Here is a 21,414-nt window from a genome sequence, read left to right on the forward strand (position 1 = left end):
GGATGGTAATCCTAAAAGCAGTATCTGTACCCAAACTTCAGGAAACCAAGAGCTTAATCATTCCCCTTAAGTAACAATCAGCATTTGAGTGTTTTCATTTACCCTACAGAGAAAAGATTTTGTTATATCTACTCTTCATTTTAGTGTCTCTATTATTCTTTGATGGCAGATTGATTTAGTTAAAGCACAGCTGTGATGGTATCACATCCCTGCTCAAACACCCTAGTGTTGACCCAGCCTAGGAAAGCAAAAATCCTCAGTCTGGTATTCAAGACTTCCACAGTCTATTTTCAAGCTTCCTTTCTAATTTTATTTCCCACTAGTCTCCAACATACCACTGAAACTGTTTGCTATTTGTTTTTCACTTTCTTATTGCCGAGTCCTCGATTACATTGTTGTTTTAATTTGAAAATCTCTTCCTATCATCCATCCCACTCCTCTTACCAAACTGAAAGTAACATTTCCCTTTACTGAAATCAGTTGTACTTTGTCTCAGGAATCCATCAAAATCCTAGAGGAGAACACAGGGTTAGTGTCCAAAATCTATAAAGAACTTACCAAACTCAACACACCAAAAACAAATAATCCAGTTAAAACATGGGCAGAAGACATGAATAGACTTTTTTTCCAAAGAAGACATCCAGATGGCTAACAGACACATGAAAAGAAGCTCAACATCACTCAGCATGAAGGAAATACATATCAAAACCACAATGAGATACCACCTCACACCAGTCAGAATGGCTAAAATTAACAAGTCAGGAAACAACAAATGTTGGCAAGGATGCAGAGAAAGGGGAACCCTCTTACACTGTTGGTGGGAATGCAAGCTGGTATAGCTGCTCTGGAAAACAGTATGGAGTTTCCTCAAGAAGTTAAAAATAGAGCTACCTTATGACCCAGCAATTGTACTACTGGGTATGTACCCCAAAGATAGAGATGTAGTGAAAAGAAGGGGTACCTGCACCCCAGTGTTCATAGCAGCAATGTCCACAATAGCCAAACTGTGGAAGGAGCCAAAATGTCCTTTAACAGATGAATAGATAAAGAAGATGTGGTTCATATATACAATGGAAAATTCCTTAGCCATCAGAAAGGATGAATACCTACCATTTCCATTGACATGGATGGAACTAGAGAGTATTATGCTAAGTGAAGTAAGTCAATCAGAAAAAGACAATTATATGGTTTCACTCATGTGGAATATAAAAACTAGTACAGAGGATCACAGGGGAAGGGAGGGAAAACTGGGAAGAAATCAGGGAGACAGACAATGAGAGACTCTTGACTCTGGGAAACAAACTGAGGGTTGGGGAAGGGGAGGTGGGTGGGGGGATGGGGTAAATGTGTGATGGGCAATTAAGGAGGGCACGTGATGTGATGAGCTCCGGGTGTTATGCACAACTAACGAATCAATGAATACTACATCAAAAACTAATGATATACTATATGTTGGCTAATTGAATTTAAATAAAAATTGTAATTTGTCTATGGATCTGATGGCACGTGTTAGATTTTGTACCATATTACAGTTATTCATGTAAATGTTTTATTCTCTTGTGCATGTTCTCTAAGGACAAGATTTCACTATGTTCTGAGATCTCTGTTGAACCATTTTTTGGTGAATAGGCTTTAGTCAAATTCACCCAGACCTTTGCTAAATGCTTATGTTTGGAAATAAAGAGGGGGGAAAAAATCACTGACTTAAAGGATTTTACAGTCCTATTGCAAAGATATGCCACATAAACGGAAAACTTTTAAATGGCAAATCAAGAGAGATAAATAAATGCTCACATAAATAGTACATAGAATTTCAGAAGCTGGACAGTCCAGTGTAGGCTGAATAGATCAGAGAAGGTGGAATGAAATATGGAGACTTTAAACAGGTATTGAGAGGTGAGTGAAATTGAAAGGTGACAGGGTGAACTATTAGCATTTTACCTGAATTTACTGTGTTATGTACCATTTGTTGTTAACAGGCAGACATAACCCAAACAGCTCTAGACCAGACAGGCAACTTTTGCTGTAGAATTAAATCTATTCTGGCAAGTATCCTAAATCTTACCTTACTTTATCAGAAAAATCATAAACATATATAAGAGCTATCTATTTGGGTGGGGAAGGAATGCTCTCTCCGTAGAAAAGAGAAAATGGCTTCTTGAAAGATGATACTATGTCCGCAGAGAGCGTAGCATTGTACCTTGTGTCCAGCATTGTTGATTTATGAACTATTGAGTCTTTCTAAATAATCATAGAAATTTAGTGGGAAAAATTAATCTTTTTGCTTTTCTATCCTTAGGAACTTAGGAACTTAGAACTTAGGAACAAGAAGCATAGAGATCTTTGCGATACCGTTTGGGCTGAATCAATGAGATAAGTAGGTCATAATCTAGGAAAAAGTGGGAGAATCCAGAAATATATAATCTCTATTATACTATTTCTTTCCCTTTTCATTCTATTTAACTGTCTCCTTTTCCATATGTCAGGCTCTAAGTGTGACTGACTAAGGAAGAGTGTGTTTGCGCGCATGCATGTGTCTGCGTGTGCGTGCATGTGTGTGTGACCTTCTAACATACTCTAAAACATACTAATAGTATCCTTACTAGAATATATGCTACATTAGGAATTTTGGCTTATTTTGCTCACTGAAGTAGCCCTTGAGTTGTGCTTGATCCATAGTAGGTGTTCAATAAATATTTTTGGGAAAAAAACATGAATGGCTTCCTGTAGAACTTGAGTATAATGTAAGAAAAACATGCCTACTTCTAATTCATATTGGTGCCTATATATATTCACTCATCTATAATCTGAATTCCAACAGGCATCATCTTCTTGTAATTAAAACAAACTATATTTGTCAAGCACCCATAACGTGCAAGACTGTGTTTAAGGCATGGTTGAAAATAAGTATAAAATAGACTCTTTGATTTCCATTTTTTGAATATCTGTTTCAAATATCACACCTGCATTCTATTAACTCATATAGTCCTAACATATTAGGTGAATATTTAATTATCCAAGTTTTACAAATGGAATAGGGAAGCTGATTTTTCAACAAACTCCTCCAAGTAGTTTGAATACAGCGTCCATAAACTACATTTTGAGAAATATCAAGGAAGGTTTTCAAAACCACATAAATATTATTTTCACCCAAGGTGCAGAAGAAGGAGCAGGTAGAGTCACTAAATGCATGACTAAGGACTCAGTGCCTATAAGTGTTTCTTGTACAGATATCTTCTATGGTGTTCTTAGCTTTTTAGCTCTAAAACAAATTTACAGAGATGAATTCCCTCATCTGTCACCTTCACATGAAGTTTGGCCTTTTTCTCATCCATCAAAGAAATGGGGTAACATTATTCAAAAGAGTTGTAGAATTTCTATTATAAACAGATCAAAAAATAGTTTCCTTAAATATGATAAACCATGCAATAAAAAGTCTGACATTCAAAAAACCAAATACATATGTTAATGAAAGCAAGATATTCAAGCAATCGATACTCAATCTTTCAATAATTTAGATCCAGACATTTCCAGTAAGGGAATGGTATTGAGCTAAATGGTGACCAAAAAATGCGTCTTTAAACATTTCAGAAGGGCTTTTTACTAAAAGCACGGTTTTGTGACATAAAGAGATGGTTTACAAATGGGACTTACCACTGTCCTTCTTTAATTTGGGTACTCATTTATTCAAGAAATATTTAGTGGTCACCTATCATAAGCCTGACACTGTTCTAGGCATGGGAGTAAATAAAATAGACTTTTTTCATGGAAACTGCTTTTTAGTAGGAATAATAAGTATACAAGTAAATATATAGCATGTTAAAATGATAAAAAGAAAATGCATGGGAACAGGACTAGGGATGAGAGGGTATCTGACAGGATTTCAATATTTAGTGCAACAAAATATTTTCTGGAACTTTCTCATGTGACTTCAAATAAGAAGTGTTTGCAAAGATAACTGACTACATTATAGACTGGAAATTCCAGAGAAATTGCTAAAATATTAAGCAAATTTTAAAAACAAATCATTTTCCCCTTTGCTTTCAAAAGAAAAATTTAGATTCTTAGGACTCTTGAGGAACACAGTCCAGTTTAGTTCAATATTGTAAACTCTTTAGCTGCTAGCAACTCTCTCTGCATCCCCTATTTTCAGTTTTAGCAAAAAAAAAAAAAAAAAAAAAGCCAGGTTGGAAATACTTCCTCTATACAAACAGCTGAACTAAATGAATATTTCACTGTAATATAAAACTTGTGAAAATTTTTATGGATCCAGTTTTTCAGATGAAAATTAAGTGAGTTAGAGGAATAAACTATTGAACAAGGAATGAAAAAATAGGAGATAGAATTTAAAAGAAAACAAAGAATTTCAAGTAATCAGCAAATCTGACTAGCCCTACATACAAAGTAGAGTTGATCCTCACTATTCAAGGCAACTATCTGTGAATTCACCTACACGCTAACATTTGTTATCTCCAAATCAATACCCAAAGTGCTTCTGTGTGCATTTGCAGACATGCACAGTGTAGCCAAAAATGTGAGTCACCCTATATCACATTTCCAGCTGCAGGGCAATGAGGTGACACTCTGCATTATCAGAGTCAGCTCTCATACTATGAACCAGTGTACTTTTTGGTTTTGTTGTTGATTTCACTGTTTAAAATGGCCCCCGCCAAAGATGTTGAAGTGCTATCCAGTGTTCCTACGTGTAGGAGGGCTGTGATGTGCCTTATAGAGAAAATCCATGTGCTAGATAAGCATGAGTGATAGTGCTGTTGACTGAATTCAACGTTAGTGATTCGACAAGATATACATTAAATAAGGTGTCTTCAAACAAATGCATATAATACAAAACAATGTATTGATTGGTTGATGAAAATATTGTGACCAGAAGCTCATAGTAGCCTAAGCATATATATCCCAGGAACAGTTGTTCAGAATTTGCTTATTCGGTGTTCGTAGCAACTTTATAGAACGTAACTTCTGTGGGTAACAAGAACTGACTGTATCCACAATCTGAACACTTTGCATGACTTCTGCCACTACCATCCTGGTTCACTAGCTTTAATTAGCCTCTTCTATCCAAGATCCTTTGTGTCTCTCCACCCAGCACCCACATTGCGCCTTCAAAAATATTAGCTGGGTCTTACTCTTCTGCTTAAAATTTTCCCAAAGCTTCATTGTACGGTCTGAACAACGCTGAAAGGTCCTGCACGATCACTCTCCCTACTTGAACATAGCCCTTCTCTGAACTCTCTGCCATGCTCATACACTCACGACCTCACCACTCTGCAGCCACATTGGCTTCTGTGCTGTTCCTTGAGTGTGTCAAACACACTCCTGCCACAGGACCTTTATGCTTCTCATTCCCTCTGTCTGAAATGCTCTTCCACAGATAAATAGTTCATGCTCCCTCTTCCTTCAAGTGGTCTTCCCTAACGTCTTCTATTAAGTGGCATCTGCTAGCACAGCCGTTTTAGCTTTACCATTGAACTCGGTGCCACATTGCATATTATATATTTATTTGCTGGCTTATTTACTGTGTGTCTTCTTCCTCTAAATTGTCAGCTCCCTGAGGATAGATTGACTGCTGTAGGGAACAGCTCCTGACACAATAGGCATTAAATAGATAATAGCTGAAATAAAAAATGAGTAAATAAAATTGTGAAAGAACAAATCATTTAACCACAATCTCAGAAACAGAACCCTTTTTTATATATATTTTTAAAGATTTTATTTATTTATTTGACAGAGACACAGCGAGAGAGGGAACACAAGCAGGGGAGTGGGAGAGGGAGGAGCAGGGAGCCCGATGCGGAGCTCGATCCCAGGGTCCTGGGATCATGACCTGAGCCGAAAGCAGACGCTTAATGACTGAGCCACCCAGGCGCCCCCATTTTTTGTATTTTAAAGCCACCGTAGGTCAATTAGACAATCCTCAGATTGTGTAGACAATCATTTAGAACTTAACACTTTAGAATAAACAATTACTTTTTGAGGCTCGCCCTGTGATGACACAGGGGTTGCAATGATGAGAAAGGCAGGCTTCCTTACCAAGGAACTCAACTTTTTTGTGGGAGAAAAGCTGCTACCTACACCCTCTTGGTGAGAAGTAAATCTCTCGGTTTCCAAAATAACAATCTCTAGTCCAGCACAGTTGTTAGATTTCCCCTAGACCATAGAGAAAGAGCAAGAGAGAAAGGAAGACAGTGTGCAATAAGTTCACCTATAAATACAGAATTTATGCTGTCTGGAACATAAAATATATCTTCAAAGAAAAAGAAGAATGTGAAAATTATTTTATAAATCCAACTAGTGAATAAAGCTAAAAACAAACTTCAAACAATTCAGCCTCAGCCAACTGTTCTCATGGCAAGCTTATCAGAATTTGTAAGAGTGAAGTCAACCCAGGACTCTGAACCAATCACTAGCAGCAGCTTAAGGTATCTGGGATGTGCCCCCCAAGAAATTATGGGAGGCTTCTTCTTATACCAGTTTGAAATAGTGTCTCCCTCCAACTGCCTTGAAAGTGCTGCTAAACTAAGGAGTGCTTCTGGTCTTCTGTAGCATTATGGATACAAAATGACTGTTCTCCATGGTGCATGCCTTCAGAAGTATAGCTAAAGCTCAGTAGGAACAATGCTGAGCATTATTGTATCTCTCCCTCACCTACCTACCCCATTTAGCAGCTCCTCATCTTTGGTATAGAATAGCTCCATACTTTGTTTCCTGGTCCTTGACCATAATCATCATTTTCTTCTTGTGCCTTTTTGGAAATAAAAAAGCAAAAAAGCATATTAATCTCCTTTTTGAAAGTGTGCTTTCATCTTTGGAAGTAGAAGCATGGAAGAGTGAGAAAAAGAGGAGATGATTGCCTAATGTACCAGGTAGATACACAAAACTAACTGGACATCAGGTGGAGGAGATTCCTCTATATTTCCTACTTGATATGAAATCTTAGAGTTGCAAGAGAAATTATGATTATTATGCTCTAATGGTGACTGTTTTTACTGGGAACCAATTAATTTGAGCTAATCTTAATTTTAAACTTCTCTTAAATGTTCATTATATGAATGAATATATGTGTATTCAGATTCGTGTGTGCATGTGTGCAAGGGAGCTTGCTAGTAAAATGCTCGTGTGCTTAATTTACATTATATACTTCATTGCTTTAGATATGCAAATTGAGAAATGCTTCATCATTTGAAAGCTTCTGGAGGACACTAGGTTGTAGCAGACTCTCCAGAAAATTATTCAAGCCCTTTCTGCTACAGCATTATCTGGCACAAGAACATTTATTTGCTATATAACAACAATATATACTGATTTTTTAAAAGAAAAGAAAAATTCTTAGCACTAACATTGATTGAAATAAATTTTGGATTACAGTAGTTTCTAATTTGTATTTCATTTCTCATGGGAAGATTTAGCTTTATATTAGCTCTCTGGGATGGTTTTATCAAGGGCTTAGCTTCACTTTGCAAATCAGGTCTAAGAACTTCTAGTTATCTGTAGCACCTGGATATGCTCTGCTGGCACATTAAAGTGAATTTGAGCATAAAAGATGAGCTGTTTGGGTAATAAGAATGACATTGAAAAATTCCTTTCACAAATGGGTACACTTATGATTAGAGTCTCTATATGTCAACTGATGCATGAAGCCCAAAATGAATATAATTAGGAGCTCTGTGAATCCTTAACTTTCTACCTGAGGAGGAGTAATGACCAGCAATTAGTTGTAATAATATTTTTAAAAAACATTGTGGAAAGAATTACAATTCTGTTTCCCCTTATTTTCCTAAATGGGATAGGTAGATATTCTTTTAAGCTGTCCTTTTTATTTAACCACAGAGTAGAATCCTACTCTCATCTACATTTGAATTTCTGAATCTGGTACTCTGCATTCAGCTTTTATGAAGATTCACTCTTAATTTCCAAAAGGAAACCTTGTAGCTCTGTGATACTTGCTATTTCCTCTGATATATTTCTTATATCTTTCACAGACTATCTTAGGATATTCTTCCTCTGATATCTTTTACAAACTGACCATATTTGGGAGTATCTGCAAATAAACATTTATTTTTACTTACAGAAATTTTTTATTGTTGTTGAATACTAATACCTTTAGACCGAGCATACAACCTCCAGTTTGATATATTCCTACTTTATCTTTCAGTTTTTAATTGGCCTGTTTCACTCTTTTATGTTAACTCTCTTATCCATGTAGCCAATTGAGTTTGAAAGACCTCTTGGAGCTTTAAAAGCCTTTACCTGCTTTGCATTACTCCTATGACTGGTCTTTTACTTATAATGCATAAGAATATAAGAATCATTTTGGCCTTTCAAAACTTCTTCTATGACTCTTTTTAACATCAAAGAAAAAAACATGAGAAAATATTGTGTAGTGTGAAATATTGTACTCTTCAAACATGGTTTGATTTATGTATTATAGTTACCTGAAAAAATGGAAAGCCTTCCCCTCTGATCATTACTTTCCTTACATAGGATTTATAAAAAGATTATAAATTAAGGAGCAAGATAAATATTCTACTTAGAAAATTATTTTATCCCCCAAATTTCAAGATACGCAATTCATTCATCAAACAAAAGTGTATTGAGTGATTACCATGTTCTAGGCATAGTAGAGATAAAGTCCTTACTTTCAAGACCTTACGTTATAGTGGGAAGAGACTCCGAGACTCTGTAAACATTCAGGTGGTAATCTTGAGTATGAAATAATAAAGCCAGGGCCCTGAGGAAACGTAGTGATGAGGGGCGCTATTTGATATATGGTAGCCAAGAAAAACCCCTCTGATGAAGTGACATTTGAACCAAAATCTAATTGACTTATTCTGGGAAAAGGAAACAGCAAATGTATGCCTGGAGAGAAGTATGTCTTATTTATTTGAGAAAGAACACAGAGGCTAGTATGGCTGCAGAAATGTGCACGAGGATTGATTAGTTGGAAATGAATGCCAAGAGAGAGGGTGGAGCTGGGCAAGGGTGGGTCACGTAGGTCCTTATACTCCATGGTGAGGGTATGGTTGTATTCTGAGACAGGTGGAAAGACACTGGAGGGTTTTAACCAGAAGAGTGATGTGACCTGACATCTTGCTTTAGAAGGACGGCTAAGGCTTCCAGGCCAACTATAATATAGTGGGGCAGAGGTTGAAACGGGGAGACTGGCTAAGAGATTATAAAAATAGTTAAGGTGAAAGACCAGTATCCTAAAATTAGTAAACTTAGGGAGAAGTAGTCTGATTCTGATGCATTTTGAAGTTCGAGCTGATAAGATTTCCTAATAGATTAGAGCAGTATGAGAGAAGAAGTTAAACCAACGGAGATTTTCAGGCTTTTGACCCAAGAAGTATGTTTTTGTTTTTTTTTTTTTAAAGATTTTATTTATTTGAAAGAGAGAGAATGAGAGAGAGCACATGAAAGGGGGGAGGGTCAGAGGGAGAAGCAGACTCCCTGCCGAGCAGGGAGCCCGATGCGGGACTCGATCCTGGGACTCCAGGATCATGACCTGAGCCGAAGGCAGTCGCTTAACCAACTGAGCCACCCAGGCGCCCCCCAAGAAGTATGTTGAAAGGGGTGTAGTTAAGTCTTGCTGGATACATGCTACATCTGAGTCGTCTGTAGTAGACTTTAATGTTAGACATTCAAGTACCTTTGCTCAATAGGCATTGGGACATTTGAATCTAGAATTCAGGGTAGTTGTCTTCTCTAGACATATAAATTTGGGCTTGTAAAGTATTTTGATGGTATTTAAATTACAGGACAGATATCTTTAACAATTGAGTATTTGAGGAGAGAAATCCAAGGATTGAGCCCTGGTCCATGCCAAGTCACAGAGATTGCTAATGTTATAAAGGAATAACACAGGACACTGGAAAGGAGTGGCCAGGGAGACAGGAGGAGAACCAAGAGAGGAGTTTCAAGGAAATCAAATGAAAAAGGAATTCGAGAAGGGAGTGACAAACCAAAAAACAAAACAAAACTGTTAACAGCTTAAGGAAGGTGAAGACTGAGAATTGACCACTGAGTCTGGTAGCATGGGTTCACATGTGATCACAGTGAAAGGGTTTTGAGTGGAATGGTTGAAAAAAATGCTGATTGGAGTGTTTCCAGAGAGAATGAGAGAGGAGAAGAGGAGCAGCAAATGTGGATAACCCTTTCAAGAACTGTTTAAGGAAAACTGAGAATTTGGCAGTGCATGGGGGAGGTGGTAGCAGGGGGAAAGCTTCATGAACATGAAAGTTGCAGCATGAAGTGGGAATGATCCCAGAGAAGGGATGCAGAAGGGAATGATCCCAGAGAAGGGAAAGAACTTGATGCTACAAGAAAGGAGAAAGATTCCAGGAACAATGTATTTCACTAGGAGGAGGGTGGGAAGCAGCATCCAAGTGGAGGCATTGATCTACGGTATAACAAGAGATATGTTTGTCCGCTGTCACCCACATGGTGGGTACAACTTTGGTGGGTTGGTAAATACGGTGGCAGAAGTGAGTTAAAGTTCTTTTCTGATGACCTCTATTTTCTCAAATTTTTTCATAATCTTCAGAAATTACTCAGTTATGCGTAATAGTGTATTAAGGAATAAATACCTAAAATTCTTAAACATATGGAAAACATTATACAATATATGTTAAATACTAATAATGTCCATAGAATTAAGTGTTAAATACTTAAGAGGGAAGCGTCTATCCAGTTCTCAGAGTGAGTAATTTAAGGAAAAAGACAAAGATAGAAATAATTTTCTTGTATTTTAAAGTAAATTTGATTACTATGGTTAGTACACTTAGAAATGTTTGGTTAACATTTTTAGTTTGTTAGGACTATGATTGGATTAGAAGAGTCTATTTAAGGTTAAAAAATGAAAGTGTACTTTCATTGGAGATAGGTCAGTATCATTGTCTTTGCAGATGAAAGATAGCATATTACAATTTTGGAAAAATGAGACCAGAGAAAAGTTGTTTTAGGATTAGATTAAATAGGCAAAGGACTTAATGAGTAACCTAAATTAATCTGCTTTGATAAGATAAATTTAATAACAAAGTTATAGCCACGAGAAGAAAATTACCATGAAAAACTTTTCTCTATAAGAAAATCTTCCTCTGGTGACGCCTGGGTGGCTCAGTTGGTTAAGCGTCTGCCTTTGGCTCAGGTCATGATCTCAGGGTCCTGGGATCGAGTCCCGCATCGGGCTCCTTGCTCAGTGGGGAGCCTGCTTCTCCCTCTACCTGCCGCTCCCCCTGTTTGAGCTCTCTCGCTGTGTCTCTCTCTCTGTCACATAAATAAATAAAAATCTTTAAAAAAAAATAATTCCTATCTCAACAAATGAAATAATATATGTAGAGTTGACCCTTGAATAAAATGGGTTTGGACTATGTGGGCCCACTTATACCTGGATATTTCTTATAGAAATACAGTACTGTAAATGTATTTTCTCTTCTTTATGGTTTTCTTAGTAACATTTTCTTTAGCTCACTTCCAGTAAAAATACAGTATATAATACATATAAAAAATATGTGTTAATTGTTTATGCAATCAGTAAGGCTTCCAGTCAACAGTAAGCTGTTAGTAGTTGTGGTTTTGGGAAGTCAAAATTTATTTATGGGTTTTTAATTGTGGGGGAGGTTGGCACCCCTAACCCCAGTGTTCAAGGGTCAACTGTATATGGTACTCTGCTTCACACATAATAAGCACTCAACAATTCATAGTAGTACTTACTGTTTTTCTTCCTTTTCTCTGTTTAAAATTATTACTGGGGCACCTGGGTGGCTCAGTTGGTTAAGCATCTGCCTTCGGCTCTGGTCATGATCTGGGGGTCCTGGGATCAAGCCCCACATCGGGCTCCCTGCTCCGTGGGAAGCCTGCTTCTCCCTCTCCCACTCCCCCTGCTTGTGTTCCCTCTCTCACAGTCTCTCTCTCTCTGTCAAATAAATAAATTTTAAAAATAAAATGATTATTAATAAAAACTAAGAGAAAGAGTTATGAACCACATAAATAATAGCTATATCTGTCGAATACCTGAACTGCCTTATACCAGTTGGAAATGTATTAATTTTTCTACTCTAACATTTTGTGATTCCATTTGGAGTCTATTTTGATAGATCACATTAATCTGCAGTGTTTGACAGAGGTTCCGCTCAGCCTCTTGCCCATATGTCAGTCCACCTGTCCCTACACCAAGTGACAGTATGAGTTGAGAGTAAATACTCAGCACCTCTAAGTTGTCCTGACTTGTAACTTGAACCCCCTTGGCTTATTCTTCCTTGTGGCCTTATATCCTCTTCTCTCTTGCTGACATCCTCTTGTTTTTTGAATATAGCCAACACACACTAACCCTTGCAGCTAAGGGAATGTTCTCTTGGTGCCAAACTATAAAACCCTCCTCAGTTACAACCACCATCTCTCCACTGAACCTACTATGATTTGGCACAATAAGATAATCAATACTGTGATTTTGTGTGTCAACAGTCCTCTTCAATCTTGATAATCCAACCTCACAGAGTTGGTTTGGTGGGAAAAAAGTGGTATCAGCACACATGAAACAAATGAGGGAGGAAGGTATTACCTGTTTAACAGTTCAGATCAGCAAAATCATCCCTGAGATACCTTTGCATCATTATTTATGGAAAACACTGTTAATGGAAACAGTGACCGTTTTTCTTTCCTGGTTTTGATCCTATGTGTCCCTAAAGACTCAATCATATTACTTTTTTTAACTTTTTTTGCACCTCGTTTTTATTTTTTTAGTTTTAGTTTCTTTCACTGGAACAAATTCTAATTCCCACGTTCCCATACAAGACAGACTTTTACCCTGAACTTAATGCAGTGTGGGCTCCATGGTGGGTGGAGGAATAGACAACATGGAAAAAAGGTAAGGTCAGAGGGGTGCCTGGGTGGCTTAGTTAGTTGAGTGGCCGACTCTCGGTTTGAGCTCAGGTCATGATTTCAGGGTCCTGGGATCAAGCCCCGCATCAGGCTCTGTGCTGATGCAGAGTCTGTTAGAAATTATCTTCCTCTCCCTCTCCTTCTGCTCCTCCCCTGCTCACTCACTCTCTGAGATAAATAAAATCTTTAAAAAATATATTTTAGGGACTCCTGGGTGGCTCAGTTGGTTAAGTGTGTCTGCCTTCAGCCTGGATCATGATTCCAGGGTCCTGGGATCAAGCCCCCCCCCCCCATTTGGGCTCCAGCCCCAGGTCGGGCTCCCTGCTCAGTGGGGAGTCTGTTCCTCCCTGTCCCTCTGCCACTCCTACTGTGCTCTCTCTCTGTCAAATAAATAAAATCTTTAAAATATATATATATATTTTTAAAAGGTGAGGTTATATATTTAGCTGCAGTTAAACTTTTTACCATTTTAATTCAAATTTAAATTATTATAAGGAAGTAAAATCATATCTTTGCAGCTCTAATTTTTAAGATATTCAAATAATTTACCTACTATATTTTCATTAGGAGAAAACTTGGGTCTTAGATGAATTTTTATTACATTAGCAGACATTTCAACTTAATATAATTTTTTTTTGCATTCGTCTCCATACTGATTATATCAATTATTCAGAATTTTTAGAAAAATATATATTTTATACCAATACATTTGCAACAGATAATAGGATTTAGATTGTTTAAACATACATATTAAAAATATCCACAATTTCCTAAATTGCTGTTTAATTGTCAACATATAACTTATATACAGATCAATACTGAGTTGTAAGGATAAAAGGAAAATTATCCCAGGGTAAACAATATCTCTATCTACATTTTTTTCTCAGTTATAAGACCTAGGGTTTTACTATGAGTAATTGATTAATTGGTTAGTTGATTCATCCAGTAATTACTGAATATTTGTACGAGAACTGTGCTAGGCTCTGCAGAACATAATAGTGAACAGAACATGCAAGTTCCTTGTTCTTATTGAGCTTTGAATGGAAGTTGCTCCTCTAGAGGTTGGTTTGTAAACAAACAAACCAATGTTTGTGTCTTTTCCTGATAAATATTCAATTAGTGCATAAAATTATAGTTGGAAAGATGTAAAGAGAAGGGCCAACTGGCTTTTTAAGCTGATTCTCAACAATGGTAGCAGTATCTGGAGATGTCACTGGGGTCAACGGTTAAATCATCAATTCTATAGGTACAGGATGCTGATTTAACCAGAAATAATCTAATAATTCCTTCATCATGAGTGTGGCTTAGGAGATGTAGATAGACTTTACATATTTGGCATTTAATTTTTAACAAGTGCTAGATTTTAATGATTGCAGGAAATTATCACCATGCTTATCAATGGAGAACTGCCAATTTAGTAGTTCAACAGTTATGGAAATGCCTAATTCTGTGATACACAGCATCATGAATAAGCAGCATTAACTCCTACTTAGAGTATAAGGGGTGAGTTGAATTCCCACCCTAAAGCATCATTTATTTGACTATAGCTATTAGCATATAGAGTCATTGCCTATTAGAAATAAAGCAAAAATAAATAAATAAAATAAATTCATTCCTGTTTCCACAACTTCCAATATTCCACATTCAAGGTCATGAGATTTGTTCCTAGGTCATTAGTGTACTATGGAAATAATTTCAAGCGGATCTGAATATTGTTGATATAACCACATAATGTAGCTCTAGGATTAATACTATATCAAGAAAACATTATTGATTATCAGAAATCTTGGGGTAACTGTATTCAAAATTAATGGAGTTGAATTACCTTGAGGAATATTTCATTAAACTATAGGATAATTTGAGAAATTATTCTTGACTCACAGTAGAATGTGCTTCCCGTAACAGTAACACTGCTTTCTACTGGATATAATATATTTATATCTACATGGCCATTGATTCATGAAGTCTTCATAATTATTTTGGAAGGTAGATATTGACATACTATCTTTTAATGAGAGTATATCAAATCTGATGCATCATCAATTTAATTACAGCTTTCTCATGAGCAACAGGGTTTTAAAACTACCACAGAAAAGGTACTCATTGATGAAAAGTCACATTCTGATTTCAAAAACATTAGTAAGGAAAATGAATGTAGATCTTAGAATCAAGGTTATACTATACTATGTTAATTAAAAAAAAAAAGACTGCTATATAAGTTAAATGAATGTAATATTTCTCTTACAAAATGGGGCAGTTGAGTCATTTCCCTAAGTCTTCTCAATAGTATTTTACAGATCCACCATTAGGATCCTGGTATGTCTCCAAGCTGGGTCAGACCCCAAGGCTGCTTGAGGAAGTTTGAGAAAGATAATTTAGACCCAGCTGAGGTTCTATTTCTTTGCTTTTACTTGTTAACCAACTAACAAATTGGGATGGCTGAAAATTGCCCCCCCCCCAAAAAAAATATTTCCATGTCCTAATTCCTGGAATCTGTGAATGTTATCTCATAAGAAAACAAGATCTTTGCAGATATGATTAAATTATGGATCTTGAGATGGAGAGAGTAAACTGGATTACTAGGGTAGGCCTAAATACAATCCCATGTGTTTTTTGTTTTTGTTTTTTAATTTTTTTATTCTTATGTTAATCCCCATACATTACATCATTAGTTTTAGATGTAGTGTTCCATGATTCATTGTTTGTGCATAACACCCAGTGCTCCATGCAGAATGTGCCCTCCTCAATACCCATCACCAGGCTAACCCATCCTCCCACCCCCCTCCCCTCTAGAACCCTCAGTTTGTTTTTCAGAGTCCATCGTCTCTCATGGTTCATCTACACCTCCGATTTCCCCCGCTTCATTCTTCCCCTCCTGCTACCTTCTTCTTCTTCTTTTTTTTTTTTTCTTAACATATATTGCATTATTTGTTTCAGAGGTACAGATCTGAGATTCAACAGTCTTGCACAATTCACAGCGTTTACCAGAGCACCTACCCTCCCCAGTGTCTATCACCCAGTCACCCCACCCATGTGTTTTTAAAAGTAAGAGGGAGGCAGAGGGAAATTTGACTACACACACACAAGAGAAAGTGGCATGATGGTGGAGCAGAGAGAAATTTGAAGAATGTGGCCTTGAATATTGGAATGGTGTGGTCACCAGCCAAGGAGTGCCGGTAGCCCCCAGAAACAGGAAGAAGCGATGAATGGCTTCTCCCCTCTAGCCTCAGGAGGAAGTGTGGCCCAGCTTGAGTTTAGATCCTGGCCTCCAGAACTGTGAAAGAATACATTTCTGTTGTTTTTAAGTCACCAAGATTGTGGTAATTTATTACAGCAGCCACGGAAAACTAGTATACAAGCAATGCAAAATATGGACATGATATTAAGAATCTATGAAGGCATACCTCCATGTTGCTTTCCATTTTATTCATATAAGTGTACCTGAGGATGACTGTTCTTGGCAACTCAAGTGGTATGAATAATCTGGCAAGGTCAGGCAATATCCAAAGTTCATGTTTTTCTCTCTGTTATGTTGCTAATTTTTAGATAACGCAGAGTTAAGAAGATGGCTAAAATGGATGGCAAAATAGAAGTTTTTATTTACTTTCATTAGAGAAATAAAGCGACCTCAAAACACACTATGACCTTGGAACTGTGGTCTTGTATGTTAGCAGGGAGATGGTTTCAATATGGGTGAAAAAGATAGACTGAGTCAAGCCAAAATGTCCTGCAAAATTCTACTGAGTTCTGGCATGGAGCTACAATGAGCAAGCTAGAATAGATATAGAAGAAAAGAGTTATATATGAAGTATCTTTTCCTAAACATCCTTTTCTCCCACACCCTATACCACCCTTCATTTGTTACCCTGAACATCATACCTTAATTAATATTATCCAAAATGTTTTCTATCAGAGACAATATGTTAGTTCATGTCTCTGAAGCAACATTGCCTAATTCTTATTTGAGATAATCTGGTTACAATATAATACATCAAAGGATAACAGTTTTCTTAGATCTTAGAACTGAGGATATACTCTTAGTTACCTTAATTGGAAATGAGTGTCTTCCCAGTTTCAGCATCACGTTCATGATGAAGTACCACATACAGTTCCACAAACTCTTGCTGCTGGAGGTTTGGGGTGGGGGGGGGAGGGGGAGGAATTGGATTGTGAATTACCAATATCTTTGCCTTTCCTGAGATGCCTATGTACCTTATAATGGCCATGGGCAGCTTTACAATAAGCCTCATTTCTCCAAGTAACTTGAATAAGTCTCCGTTCTCTGAAACTAAATGAGTTGTTAGTGAAAACACTTGGAAACATAAATGCAGAATGGATACTATTCCGAGTCAATATTTATTTAGAAACAAAAATAAAATATGAGATGACATCTACTTAAGCGAAATTTCACAATTTCATGTAAAAACTTAAATGATTTTGTCCATGCTTTTCAATGACTTTCCAAAAATATCAAGAAAAACAATTCTGTGAATTAATAGTAATCATATCTGTGAATAGTGATCATATATATTATGTATATATACTAGTGACCAGTAGAACTTAATTTATATGTAAGTGTTTTAAAGAATTCAGTGAAACTGTTGTGACATTGCAGATGATTTGTGTGATATTTGATGGCAAAAAAAATTGATGTCAATCATCTTTATAAGATAATTTTTCAGAACATGAAATGCTTCAAGGCATTTTTCTCTATTGAACCATTTAATAGTGGTAGACATTCCTGATATAGTAGTCTATTTTAAAAGATTATTTTACATGCTTTTGAAATTTTTACTTTGGTAAGTGAATAAATTGAGAAAATTTCAATGAAAATATTCTCCTCACTGTGAGTTTTCTATACTCAATGTTGGAGAATTAAAGTGATAGTAATTAGTGTTCTCAAGCTAGCTGTTATTTTGATGTTAGGAATATTCTGTTTGCAGCTGAATCTTACCAGGATCTGGAGTTTGAGGTATAAGAATCCTTGATGTGATTTTTGTAGTAAAAATGTAGGCTGAAGATGATCGACACTGAGATATTTATTGAAGCACTAAGAGTTAGTTTTGTCGTTTCAGAATAAAATTGAGAAGTGTAATACATTTGGAAAAAAATCATGGATCTCAATGACTAATCAAATTAAGACATTCTTAACAAAAATATGTATATAATTGTTCAAATGAGAAAGGCAGCATATAGCATGGTGTTTGAGGACATGGTATTTGGAGTCAGACTTCCTGATCCCATCTCAGTTACAAGTTATGGGACCTTTGTTAAGCTACTTTAATTCTCTGTACTTTCATTTTCTCCTTTGTAAAATGAGGATGATAGTGAAAATATTCATGTCTGAGGATTAGTTGAGGCCATCTTGAGATGCATTAGAACTGTGTCTGACACATAGCACTTACAAAATGGGTGGCTAATATTATGAACTACTGGCTGATAATTTATCCATTCGATGAATCTTTATTAGGTTTCTACTCTGCCTTAGCTACTTAAAGGTGGGCACTTTTGCCATATGTAAAAATAAAGCAATAGATTCTGGAATATAGGCAGAGTGCAGGTTAAAACAGGAAACCTAGAGTTTTACATAGATCTTGTCTTCTTCCAAATAGAATAGGATGGTGGGTCAGTTTATAAGTCTCATGTTCCGGAGAGCACTGGAGACAGAAGATCTGCCTAAGAATTGTAGAGGAAAAAAGATTTTACTCCCCTAAAGTGTGAGTGCACAAAAAAGGCATATGGTATGGTAAATGAATGGGAAAGATATAAAGTACATTGTTCCACTATTGTATTCTTTGGTGTCTATTGATAATTCTGCTGGACCAGAGGAAAGGGCATTTCCCCTCGCCCCTCAGTGAATTCTCTCTTCTTACTTTTATATGCTGCCTGGGAGTAACCATCTTTACTAACATTTGCATGTAGTATTTCATACACTGAAGATAGACATTTAAAATACCATTTGTATGGGAGTTAATTTCTATATTGCGTATATGTAAGACTATGGTGTGAACTGTGAAGCGCCACACAAATTGATTATTTTTATACTTTGTGTAAAATCTGTTTATAAAGATATCTGTCCTCCAAAACAACAAGCCTTCTTGAAAATACGGCTTATGTCATGTCACTTTTATTTTCTTAACACTCTCACAATGTTAGATGAATATTTGATGACAAAGTGAGTAAGCGCATGCTTCCAGGACTCTGAAATCTCAGAGCCAGCTCTACCTCCTTTACTCCCTAACCGTGTCTCACCTGACAAAATCAGGCTAAGTGAAACATGACTGATTGCTTTGCATATGAAAGGAAGGACATAACCGGCAAGAGAAGTACGTGAGTGTTAGTAGGGAGAATTAGTTTATATTCTTTATATTGATTCTTTCTATTAATTTGTTAGTTCTATATTTGGCCAAGTTAATGGGAACAGTGAAAGAGGAGTTTCCAAGATATCTTCACATTAACTAAATATCCCCTGGTCATTTTTTTTTTACTTAAAGTTTTTATTTTAATTTCAGCTAGTTTACATACAGTGTTATATTAGGTGTATAATACAGTAATTCAACACTTTCATATATCACCTTGTGCTCATCACCTTGATCACCATCACCTCCTTGATCACCATCACCTATTTAACCTATCCTCCCATCCCCCTCCCTTGTGGGTTTTTTGTTCCCCCTTTGCTTGCTTGTTTTGCTTCTTAAATTCCACATATGAGTGAAATCATATGGTATTTGTCTCTCTCTGTCTTATTTCGCTTAGAATTGTATTCTATGTCATAAATGGCAAGATTTCATTCTTTTCTTTGTCTAAATAATATTTCATTGTGTGTATATACACATACACATATCTCACATCTTCTTTATCCATTCACCAATCAGTGAACACGGGCTGCTTCCATATGTTGGTTATTGTAAATAATGCCGCTATAAACATAGGGGTGCATGTATCCCTTTGAATTAGTGCTCTTGTATTCTTTGGTAAATACTCAGTAGTGGGACTGCCGGATCGTAAGACAAGTCTGCAGACTGAGGGTACTTTTCCCTTCCTACTAGGAACCTATATCTGGGGGCACCTGGGTGGCTCAGTCGGCTAAGCGTCTGCCTTCAGCTCAGGTCACGATCTCGGGGTCCTGGGATCGAGCCCTGCATCGGGCTCCCTGCTCAGTGGGGAGCCTGCTTCTCCCTCTCCCTCTGCTGCTCCCCCTGCTTGTGCTCTCTCTCTCTCTGTCAAATAAATAAAATCTTAAAAAAAAAAAAAAAGTTCTAAAATGGTAAAGAAGTGCAATACAATTTAAAACCAAACATAATCCCCCGTAAGAAATAGGGACAGAAGACGTTACAGTTGCAGGCTGTTCACTTCGGATTAACTGAGAAACACAAACTAAAACTAAACACTAGGAATACTATCCAGTGAAACAGTTACAGGCTTTGGAGATTTCCCTTTGTAGCTCTGCAGGACTAGCTTGTTGCTGACCAATGTTCCCACTAAGAACTGAAAAGCTAAAGGAGAACAAAACAAGACTCCATCTGTTTGAAAGCTTTGGAATGCAGCTAAGGCAGCCAACACTTACGAAGCTAAGATTCCAGAGGAAAATGGAACTCACTGAGATGCGCTTGACATTCTTCTTCTTCTTTTTTTTTTAAGATTTTATTTATTTGAGAAAGAGCAAGGGAGAACACAAGCAGGGGGGAGGGTCAGAGGGAGAGGGGGAAGCAGACTCCCTGCTGGCCCCTGGGATCATGACTTGAGCTTAACGAACTGAACCACCCAGGCGGCCCGAGCTTGACATTCTTTACCACCTTTCTTTTGAAGCATCTGTTGCTTTGTAAGCTGCATGGTTAGAGATACTTACAAGCCAAGCAGAAAATGGTTGTTAAAAAGTTAAGAAGCTAGAGAGGTTTTAGCAATCTTCTGGGCCTTTGAACAGAAAAAGTTCAAAACAGACAAGGCAACCCAAAAATCAGGTGAAAATACCCGAGAAAGAAACACAGAGAAGGGAGCCTAATCGCCTAAGCTGCTTTTCTGCTGTAGGCATTTGGTGATTCCTAAGTGATCCTAACCCAGAGGCAGAGATGCTGACTAGGAAGTGGCTGCCGAGAGGTTGAGAAAGTCACCTGCAGTGGGAAGGAAGGGAGCTGACTTAAGTCATTTGGTAAAGCAGCCTTTCTACTAGATACCATAGGGCCAAAGCCAGAAGGGACTATATACAAACAGTTGGTAAATCTTTTTCTCATGGAGGTTTGAGTTAGCAATTTTGAAATTACTTTCCACATGTACTATTGTTGAACAAGTAAGTATATATATTTTAGATAAACAGAGCCAGGTTTCTCATTGTCAGAGAAAGAAGTTATACATGAGCAAAGGGGGATGCTGGAATTCTAGAATGGACCCTATGGTTTCGGATTGGAGTGGGAGATAGGAATTTGAATAGATGCAAAGATGTAGAGATAGAGATAGATATTGTTAAAAGAGAAGCTGAGGCACAATAAAATTTTCAGGAGTTTGAGCGTACATCTATTC

The sequence above is a fragment of the Mirounga leonina genome, unplaced genomic scaffold (genome assembly GCF_011800145.1).
Source record: "Mirounga leonina isolate KUSES-001 unplaced genomic scaffold, KU_Mleo_1.0 Mir_129, whole genome shotgun sequence".
Lineage (NCBI taxonomy): Eukaryota > Metazoa > Chordata > Mammalia > Carnivora > Phocidae > Mirounga > Mirounga leonina.